Source organism: Achroia grisella, unplaced genomic scaffold, assembly GCF_030625045.1.
Source record: "Achroia grisella isolate CSIRO2021 unplaced genomic scaffold, CSIRO_AGI_Agris_v1 utg821, whole genome shotgun sequence".
In the NCBI taxonomy this organism is placed as follows: Eukaryota; Metazoa; Arthropoda; class Insecta; order Lepidoptera; family Pyralidae; genus Achroia; species Achroia grisella.
Genome location: NW_026713035.1, coordinates 1,010,336 through 1,019,851, shown reverse-complemented (window position 1 = coordinate 1,019,851; position 9,516 = coordinate 1,010,336).

Genomic DNA, 9,516 nt, shown 5'->3' with positions numbered 1-9,516 from the left:
TAAATTGTTTAGCTGTAACATCAAATTTTTAAAAGAAACCTGCAGATCCGGATGCTATGTTTAATTTATGGTATAAACACAAATATTCAAAATAGGTATAGATTTTATGATACCAAAGGATGCGCTATGAATGTCTGAATTTGATGAATGAACTGAGTAATTATCTTCAGAATCTAAGTACCTAGTTGGTTCTGTTAGGCGATTGACTTATTTAATAACTGCGATATTAAAAAATGTTGGTATACCTCATACGCCTATATGTTTAATACCTTGTATTTTATTGATACAACTTGATGTGTAAGTGCCAAGGTGGCCTGCCTATATAGGTAGTAACATCATTTCCATATCAGTCCATATATGTAACACATACACGTCACGTAGACATTTTGGAAAAGAAGACAAATTAATGTCATATGATATACGATAGTTCCAGGACAATGCGATGGATCCAGATATGGAGTTTATACAGTGCATGTAGCTAGCAAAGATAGGCACTCTACCTCTGCCTATGAAGCTTATCCAATAGGATATCGCGCTATTGTTTCTAACGACAATGGATATTGCAGTTTTGTATTACCAAAGGTTAGTTATCTCGTATATTTTCTCTTGTACTGTACGCCATTAGAGGCAATTTATTTTCAACTGGATAGAACATTAAAATGAGACGTTACTGATTTCGCTGCCATCTTTTTAAATATGATCAACAAAATAAAAATATGTGGATGGTTTATTTTATAATTCATAGATGAAAAACAACACTATTAAATAATTGTCGTATACTCGAAATGCGGAAAAGCAAATACAGACAGTATTTTCTTCTCTTATTTCGATTATTCATAGTTTACGCCGATACGGCAGAAGGATCGCCCTCTGCTATGTTGGACTCAAATAAACATAGCGAAATGTGGGCATGTCAACTGTTGCGTTCAACACAACATCGCCAGTTGACTGCCCTATCTGGGACAGTCGTGCAAGAATATTAGGTTATATCTACTGTACGTATTACTGTAGTGTACCTATTACGACTCTTGATTGAAAATGGTAGACAGTTGATACAACATAGTTATTGTCAGTTTGTGTTTACCAACGTATTTATTATGTTCCACAGAGTATCCTACTAGCAAACACACAATAGTTTCGTGTCTTCCTGGGTCACGAAATTCAGTTTGTTGTCACTAGAACATAGTAGACCCTATAAAAGAATCTGGTTTACAAAGTTGAAAAGGTAGATATTATCTACCTACCTATTTAGTTATTTTGTAACACAGCGTCATCTATTTCCAAAAGAAACAGTAGTAAGAGAATGACACGGAAGTATAAATTAATATATCTTTGTGACTGACATGCTCACATTACGCTCGGTATATTTGAATGTAATCTGTCAGTGGATAAGAATACTGCTATTATTCGGATAGTTTGCTTTGATATTAATTGTCCGTAAGGAAAAATACTAAAATATAAATTGACCCTTTTGGTTTAGGTTAGATTTGAATTAAACTTAACTGAGGGTCTAAGTCGTGGTAGTAATCTATTTATTACATTCTGAACATAGTAGCAAAATACGTATGTATAAATTGGAATTGACGCATATAGAGTAATCGTAACATATACACAGAAAACTACAGACGAAATTGGAATGTAATTCTACTTGAAGTCGGTTGAAAATGCAATCTAGTCTTAGCCTGTGGTATTTTCCACACAGAAATTCCTAGGCCTGTCGTTAAACGTGGTTTTAGAATGAGTTAGTGCTTTGTTCAATTCACATTCCTTGAATTTACGAACTACACCGTATATATTCCTTTCTGATTTGATCGTGATAAATGTGTACACCCGTGACGTTTCGTGTTTACCGACTTTTGATTAATGGTGGTTAGTTGAAGACTGCTGTTTGTGTTTTGTATGTAAACCAATGGAGTTTTCGGATACAACTACTTTAGTACGTAATTAGGCGTGGAATTCATAATACTTGACGATTTCTTTGCCTCGTATACTTGTACTACAAAGAATCTCTCATTTATTCTGCTGCTGTTTTTTTCATTAAAGAGTGCAATATTTGATATATATATATTATGTGGAATGTAAATATGAATTTTGGCTACATTGCCTATGGATGTTATTTCGTTCGTTTCCGTAGCTTTCTGATGATTCATGATAATAATATGACATCTTACAATATATTATGTACAATACAATTGAACTACGTTAAATAAACGTTTAAATACATTACTTCTTAGTCCTCTGGAATGTCAACACACGAGTGCTGTTCATATCGACGGTTATCGTTTACCATCAAATTAGCCGTCAACTTATTTGCATTTACATAGCAAGACAATAGAAAATACTAAATATAGTGGTAGTCTCTGGGTTTCAATATTGAATGAATTATAGCTGTAATATGAATAAAAGTAGGCGATATCCTTTCAATGTATATAATAAATTTAGTGGATAGTATTAACCACAATTTACAATTACATGACGGAAAATTTATAAAGTTAAGTGTAATCTACCTAAAACAAATAACTGTCTTCATATAAACATGCACAAAACCTATAAAATACTGACGTCGTAAACTTGCGATAAATGCCACATTAACTCCGGCTCCTGTATTTATTGTCTCCTAAATAAGACTGAACCCGAAACTGTTCTTGTTATTTACACGATATCAGAGATATAAAAATTCAATACATATCTCCATCGGTTTCGATTTACATTTAGACAACCCTGTGAATTGACCCAAACCAAAACAGCGATGGTATTCAATAAGGAATAAATTCGTTAAAACGTTTTTGCGCTTGTATATTCTCGGGTTGAGGACAGTAGGTATTTACAAAGATACAATTGCCACATTTTATTGCCAGGCACAATTTATCATATTTTATATAAAATTTCATTTAAAGCATAATAAATTATTGCTTATTTCAAGTCAACTTAACTTAAAATTTCCGCTACAATTATACAATATCATTTTTGTATTCAGGTGACAACAATAGTATTAAAATTGACACTTGTGTAATTCAGTTTTGTTATCGGCTTATTTTATCCATCGTATCCCCGTTTAACATTTTCCTTATAAATAAATAAGCTTAATATAATGCGATTTCGATGCTGGGCCAATAATTCTTTTCCGCGTATTCGATTTTTAGTGTTTTAAGTATAATCTCAGGGTTTAACTAGTTATAAGAGAATTTTTTTTTATGATGATTTTATTATTCCGTTAAAATGAGATGTGGTGAAATCGTGATTATAAAAGTAAGATTATGTTAGTGATATAGATAGATCGTATACAACTATAATAGTATAGTATTTCCTCTCTAGTTTAATATATATTTATAAACCTCTTTTATATCTAACTGTACTAATAAGAAATAAAATTATAACAATATAAAATAAGATATTAACTAACTGGCGGTTGAAGTGGCTAGAAAATATAATAAAAAGAAATTGGTAAAGTGGATGCTAAATAATTAGACAATAATTTTGGCGCAACATAGCACACTTACTCTTGAGGATTTTTAAAAAAAAAAAGTAAATTATTTATATTGTTTTATATAAATAATGAATTAGTACCACTGCCTACTACAAAATTGTACAAAAAAAGACTCTAGTATATGCTTCTATATTTTTCTTAAGTTAAGGCAGGATAAAGGTCATGATCTCCACTTAGTTTTAATGCTCGGCAACGAATTTTGTGTCAAGGCGCTTTGTTGATGGCTCACCTAATCTAAGTTGTTCTTCTAGCGACGATTTACGTCAAGCTGCCTCCAATTTTGGCTCCTTTTTAAATTTGCCATTCCTTAAAGAAAAGTAACAATGATCGTAGAGTTTTTCATTAAATTGCTTATAATTTAATAAGTTTTCTTCCAAAAAAACTAGAATCAATTTTATTATTTACAGAATATTTATTGTATAAATGTATTTCAATACGCAAAATTTTTTTAACGAATACATAATATGCTATTTTTAACTAACTAATGAATAAATAAAAATATCAATTCACATTCACATTTAAATGGAATAAAATAAATTAAATTTCGTTACTTTAAGCATAAAATACAATTTATCTAGAAACTAGTATAGTTTTTAATCATATAGCAATGAGCGTTGACCGCTGATAAAAATCCTTTGTATAATATATAAAAAAAAATATGATGTCTTAGAACTTCGTACATTGGAAATTAGAGATTAGAACACTGAATATAAGTATATATATTATATATATGGTGATATACAGAAAATGAAATTCTTTGCAATGATGAAATATAAAATAAATATTGACAACTCTTTAGAAAATAATCCTAAAATATACGTGAAAAGAATAAGATGTATAAACGATAAGAACGGTAATGTTTTCATTGCGTGGGGTAAAATGTAAAACGTCAAAGGACTCGAATCGTCGTACTGAAGAACATATCTAAAATAGCAGAACTTTGTGCGATATATTAAAGGTTGTATAGGGAAAATAGTGTATGCAAAATATATAAAAATATAACTGATCGCTGTCTGTACTTAAAATATTGACAAGAAAATAAATTATTGGGGGACTCTATTAACATAATAGAAACGAAAATTATAATTTTGTTTGTATGTCTATGTGTTTATATGTGCTAACCTCATAAACGTCTTACACCTTTTGTGTGACTTACGTGTATTCTGGTAAGTGCACCGATTGCAATAAAACGAAACACTTTTTAATACAATAAAAAGTGTTTCGTTTTATTGCAATCGGTTCAAAGTCATAAACGTCATCGCACAAAGAGAACGAAGTCGTGGGCTCACCTACTATATGTATAGTTTAAATTGAAACTGTAGATCTCTGTTGATAGTATGATTATTATTTCTTCATTATTGCATTGAGGTATAGGCAATTGATTAACACATAAATATTTCATATGAATGAAAACAACGATTCAATTTTATTTGAATATTGAAATATAAATCACATTGAGACAGTTATAATGCAATCGTGATCGCCTTACAAAGGAAATCTATTTTAAGTTCCGGATACAAAGAACGTTCAACTCGACTCGCAAATTTTTCCATTTCCATATTTCTTATCAGACCCATTATGATCGCAATAAATATTCCAGTTTTGTATATAAGAAATAACCGTTTGTCATATTGATATATTCATAAATAATCTACATTATCCATGGGATTTTGTATTGTCGTCATTATTATGTAAAATAAATTTACATAAAATTTACGGTGACTGTCCTTTGCAATATGATCACTAGGATATCGTTTTTTATATGAATATGGAATTGAGGATAATTAATATTAACATACATTACACAAAATAATCTCCTTTAAAATAATATCAGTTATATTATGATAAATATAATATATAAAGAATATTTGTTTATAAAATACTCACGTATTCATTATTACATATTTAATCATAGCATAATCTAAATTACAAATCAGTAATAAATCATCAGTTTAAACATTTAACGATATTATAGGAACAAAACTGTAACATACCACTATTTAAGTTATAATACTGCATATCATTGTCCATATACATTATTAACTAGTTTATTTCCTTAATATCATTCAAACCTTTTATATGACACGTGAAATCCTTGCATTTATAACGGTTTTAAGTACCCTCTTCAAGTAAGTACATCGTAATACATAAGTAAATCCGCAATACACGCAGAACTGCGGGCCGGACTGCGCGTTGAATAGGCCGTATTTAATGTGCGAATTAAACACCACCAACTGAAGTTGAGTACTTACCTATACTGTCTAATCACAACCATAAAACGGCTAAGTATAGTCGGTCCAGCCCACAGCGAGTCTGTAAGTGCATTGTCATAACCGTAAACTGGACGGGTAATACGACGGGGGCGTTTGGCGTTAATCCTATATTTGGCCAAACGGGTGCCTTCCCGCGCAACCCGGTCATCCTTACAAGATTAAACCGGCCCATTTCAGCAACGTGTAGCAATATTTTATGTTGCTAGAGAGATTTTAGGTTTACTGTCCACGTGAACTTCTCATCGATGGTATATTGCTCCCGCCGTTTGTACATTTACCAAATGGGTTTGAATTATAAATGGAATATAAAAGTGAATAAGCAAACGATTACGGTATGTGAAATAAAACCAGCTTTATCATCCACTCTAACATTCAGTATCTAAAATCAATAAAGGCTCGGGTCCTGGCAGAGAAATTTAATATTGATAATTACAAATGGGCTAGATAAATAGAAATTCTTTATTCAGTGTTTATAAACACATAGCATACATGAGGCACAGCAAAATACATGTAAGATAAAAAAATCTAGGTGGCTTTATGTGCCCCAAAGATGAATAGGCAACCAACTCAGCATAAAGCTACAGATAAATATGCAGCGTTTATATTCTATTGGGGCATTTACGATTAACTTCGAGCTCTTTAATATGTGAATGCAATACATTGCAATTTATTCATGAACATTCTTATAATGAACTGCGCCACAAAGACAGAAATAACATAAGTGTATTTTTTTTGCTTTCAAACTCATACTTTCTGATTGGCGTTAGGATCTATACATGATTCAAACAGGGTCTATAATAAAATAAAAATTAAACAATAGAAAGACATCATTGTTTTTCTATTAATATACAGTAAAAGTGTATCGATTGGCAAGGATCCGTAATTTCGGTCCATTAGGCTAATAGCTGAGCAGTGAGACGGCAAAAGGAGATTAAGCTATGCGCAGTCATCGTTTTTCCTTCCTCTTAATTGATAAGTGGAGCTTGAATAGATTGCTTTTAAAATTTTGTTAACAGATTGGTTATGATTTGATTGAATTTGTTTTAAAGTAAACAATGGTGGCAATCATTGTAAAATGTATAAGTTATAATAAAATTGAAACGGATTATTCCAGTATAAGTAAGTGCTCAGTTCACTATTTATGAAATTTAATAATCAAATAGAAAAACAATGGAAAGAATAAAATTTATTGTCATCAATCACATATGAGACTAAAGTATGTTCTCGATGCATTTATCATTTTATTTATACACCTATTAATATGCAGCAGAAGAACCAAAGTAACCGACATAGCTCGAAGAATTGCGAAACTGAAGTGGCAATAGGCAGGGCACATAGCTCTTAGGGACAGTAAAGTCCTCGAGTGGCAACCGCGGACTGGAAGACGCAGCGTAAGAAGGCATCCAGCAAGGTGGATCGGCGGTGGTCAAAATCGTCGGAAGGCGTTGGTTGCGAGCAACGCAGGACGGATCGTCGTGGAGATTTTTGGGGAGGCCTTTGTTCAGCAGTGGACGTCTTCGGGCTGAAATTCGGGGCTGGTGATGATGATAAATATGCGACTAGTGCGAGTAAGTTATTAGTAACAAGGGTACTTTTAATTAATAAAAGTATGTATTATTATGTAATCTGTGATGATATTAAAATTATGTACATACATATAGCTATATATTTTTTATATATTTACAGGTATTAGCATTTCGTAAAAAAAAATGGTATTGTTCTTATTATTATTAGGAAAAAAAATTTATATTGCTATACAGTGCGAATGAAATTAATGAATCTAAGAGAATGTGTTAGGTTTACCACCTGCCTTCATATAATAATGGATTCGAAGTACCTTAATATGAGATATTTTCTTAAAATTACCTAGAATCTACATTGAATTTTAATGTTAGGCACCATTAAAGTAATCGAAATCAGTCTAACACACTTTCTTATACATGTCAACGAATATTTAATATCAATTTACGTAAATATATTTGATTATTCAGTCGGATGAGCAGCATCAAAATTAGGAAGCGAACACATCTTATCACTCATATGGATCTGTTTAATCACGTATGAAATCGTATATACGCACTGACACAAATGTAGAAGTATGTATGTCACAGAAGGCATTAGCGCCGTCTAAAATTAATCCGCCGGAGCGGAGTTTATGAATTTCATATATATATTCGTACATAATACGGTACTTACTTTCCGTTCCGTTCCAGCTTCATAAAGAAAGGCAGACAACGTGCGATATATTTCTTCGCGACATTTTCACATTAGATCATTTTTCCACGAATCTTCGACAAAATTGGTTCGCTTGTAAGGGATCAACAAGAGTGCACGTCGAGAATCACAAATATCGTGGGCGAACCACCGATTTTATTGCGCAACGGAGCCAAGAGCCGCACACTATTGAGCCGTAATTTCTCGTGGTAAGATATTGTTACTGGTGCCCAGATATCGGCCATTTGTATAATAAGACGGTAGCAATCGTCATTCCGTCCGCCAGTAAGGAGTCGCATCGGAATTTGTTTGGCTTTCTAGTATATATATCGCCCACAATGTCCTTTATAACTGCAGCTCACGAAGTATTTATTTTACTCGATATACATAATTTTATTCAGGCGGAATTTTCTCAGTATTTCATCGGGAAAAATTATGTCCTTAACAAGTCGCTGAGAGCAAATCCAAAAAGGTTCTTTCTAAGACATAAAACGTGATCCAATTTACAATGCCTTCTAATATTCCAGATTTGTTACGATCAACTTTATTACAAATTGGAATCGTTTCAATGTATCCCCTGAGAAACAGATGCGGACCTTTTCATCTTTGATTTTATCCGACTCGGTTATGATATTCTATGATATATGGTCAACTACATTGATATATTTATTCTAATATTCAATTGCGGTATCTATAAAATGCTTATAATATTTATTGCCACTTTATATTTAGTGCATTTAAACATTTTGATCTTGATCTTGCGTAGTTCTGTTTCGGTGAAGGAATGTTTAAAAAATCGTTATTGTATCTAATATTGCCACTAAAATATAGCATTTTTTGTGTAACCAGATTTGAGCAGACGTTACTCTTGTACTTTACTAAATATACACTGGCCAACCATTCAATGTTTTAGGCTGGGAAATAAATAAATCGAAATTGCATAATTTTTTATACTACGATGGTGGCAATCAATACTTCTTTCATTAGATGAAGTAAACCATAGTTTAATAATGAGCAAAATTGTTTTACATGCTAACAATAAATAGCTCAATTTGTATTCCTTAATAAACAGAGAATATTGCTTAATTTTGGAATAAAAATGGATACAAAAAATACGTGATAAAATGTTTTAATATGAAATTTGTCTTTTGTTAATATCTGTGGCAAATTGTTTTTGAAATCAATAATGTTAATGAATGACAATAAATTCCTATTCGTGCCGCTAATAAAATTTCGAACGCCTACTTTGGATAACATAACAGCCTGGCTATAAAGAATATAAAGAGGCAATACGGTCAGCATTTTGTGTACCCTACCTAATGGTGGTAATTTTGCTTCCCTTTTAAATTACTGTATATATTTTTGGATAGTAAATTTTGTTTTGTTTTAAATTAATCTACTATAGTAGAATGAGAATATACACGAGGAAAAATTAATAATAATTTATTTGAAAATGTTGATTTTAAATTTGATTAATCCGAGGTAGTTGTTCTATACTCAATAAACTAATTCTGTCGTCTTCGGCTTCAGACGGACATTGTA